Source organism: Euphorbia lathyris, chromosome 8 (genome assembly GCF_963576675.1).
Source record: "Euphorbia lathyris chromosome 8, ddEupLath1.1, whole genome shotgun sequence".
In the NCBI taxonomy this organism is placed as follows: domain Eukaryota; kingdom Viridiplantae; phylum Streptophyta; class Magnoliopsida; order Malpighiales; family Euphorbiaceae; genus Euphorbia; species Euphorbia lathyris.
The window spans coordinates 87,576,012-87,578,511 of record NC_088917.1 but is presented as its reverse complement, the minus strand read 5'-3'; positions in this window follow the sequence as shown (position 1 = coordinate 87,578,511).

Genomic DNA, 2,500 nt, shown 5'->3' with positions numbered 1-2,500 from the left:
GATCAGCGAGACAGGGCCGTCTAAGAGAATTCTCCGAACCCAATGCGAGCAGGCGGGTAAGCGGACAACGGCGGTAAGCATCCCACTGAACGAGTCGACACGCAATCTTTGTCAATCCGCCCGAGGAAGAAATCACGACGATAGTAATCAATCATCAAGCCCATTTCAACCCCATTAGCAAAATGTGATCGGCGTGAAAAAACGTCGAGGTGAACGCACCATGCCCGATGTCGGCGTAAACAGAAGGGAAATTTCCCGAGGCGCCGCCGAGGGGCATCGACGTAAAAATCCTCCATTCGCCCACGAATCCTAGCAATGCATAGATTCATGAGCGAATGGGGGATCAGTGTTAGCATGGGATTTAGCGTTCCCGAGCCAGGCTCGGGAAGCATGGAGGTGCTCCCCCCATAGTTTGTCTTATACCAACTCGAGACGGATTGTCCAAGGACGACGTGAGTCCCCGTCCACCACGATTTTTTTTTTAGTTTCTACACGGTTACATGTAGAAACATGTCATAAATAGAAGAAATATATGTATGACTACGTTAAAAAGGTTTAAATAAAAAACAAATCTAAATTTTAAAAAAGAAACAATTATTTAATAAAAGGATTAAAAGAAAAATACAAAATAATATATAAAAATAAATAGAAAATATGGAAAAAAAATACGATATGGATTAATTGTTTGGTGGATAGAAATAATACTTTATTTGAAGTGTGCGAGAGTTTTATGACAAGTAGGGCCTACATATATATAAAAAAAAGGTGATACAAAAAAAATCCCACCTTTTTCAAAAATAATAAAAAAAATGTAATGCACTCATTGTGGATGCTCTAATAAGCTCTTTCAAGCATCACATCACCAAAGTGGCTCAAGACTCTACTTTTAATTGAAAAGACTCTTTACCAAAAAATGAGTTTTTTCAAAATTAGCTTTTTGAAAAAGCTAATAGGCTCTTTCAAACCCCTCTTCACCAAACACCAATGTTTGAGGTTTGACTAGTCAAAACATCTACTTTTACTCCAAAAGACTCTGTACCAAACAGGAGATTTAAAAAAAAAAGAATAGTAATAATAATAATAATAATAAAAGCTAATAAACTCTTTCAACTGTGTACACATGCCGTATTTCTCACTAAATACAGACTTTAATTAAAGCCACCTATCCGGATTACTAGAAAGATGGATACTAATAATATTATAATCTCATAATATAACTTAAAATCAGAAATATATATATGTAACTCATAAATCAACATCATAAAATTTCTCAAGTACCTTTCTAAGTTCCATCTTTCAAAATATCAATTCTTATACAAGTATTATTCAAATATACTCAAATTCACCAAAACAATTTAAGAAAAACCGAAATAATATATATACACATACATGTATATACATTTGTGTATAAATTAAGTTCAATAAGGCTTAATATACACTTCTTTAATTATATATATTAAAAACATCATATCTTGTAAAATCTATTAATGAAATATACTAGATTTTATAAATGCATACATATATGTATATTATAGCTTAAAATTTGGATACAAAGACATATATATCTATATTCTTGAACATAGTTAAAATCTATACTAAAAGTGTATCATAAAACCCAAATCAATAGCATGCATGGTAAAAACATCAACAAAAATTCATGGCTCTGAAAAATATAGAGTTCTATATACGTATCTATACATAAAAACTCAAAGGGTAGTTGATAGTTACTTACTTTTGCAAAGAAAAGAAGAACAACACACAAGAACTCAATTTATTGCCAAGAATCCGCCCAACTCGAATTTATCCTAGAGTGATCCAAATGAAAATCACACCCACCCCAATGTGTATTAGGGTGTCTAGAAGCTACTGTAAAGAAATCGGCTCAATCGGACGGTTCGATCTCTAGATATCAAAGAATCATTGAGACTATGTAACTTTGAATGTTTGAATGGAGATGATGGAGAAATGTTTGGGGAATGCATCAGCCATGGATAACTACGAAAATGAATCCTTGAATTGTGTTTTTTTGTCTTCCCAATAAGGGAAAATATTCCTTTGGATCCTTCTAAACTGTAGCTTCTTTTAAAACTTGCCCTAAACTTTTAATTTGATACTAAAGGCATGAAATTACCCTCCAAACTATATCCATGATACCCGATTAACTCATTAATCAATAAATAACTATAATATAACCTAATATTAGGGTATAATAACTAAAATTAAGGACACGGATGTGACAGTCAAAACCTCTAAAGTGGCTCAAGACTCTACTTTTAATTGAAAAGACTCTTTACCAAAAAAATGAGTTTTTTCAAAATGAGCTTTTTGAAAAAGCTAATAGGGTATTTCAAACCCCTCTTCACCAAACACCAATGTTTGAGGTTTGACTAGTCAAAACCTCTAATTTAACTCCAAAAGGCTCTGTATAAAACAGTAGCTTTTTCAAAACAGGGCTTCACCAAACACCAATGTTTGACTAGTCAAAACCTCCAATTTTACT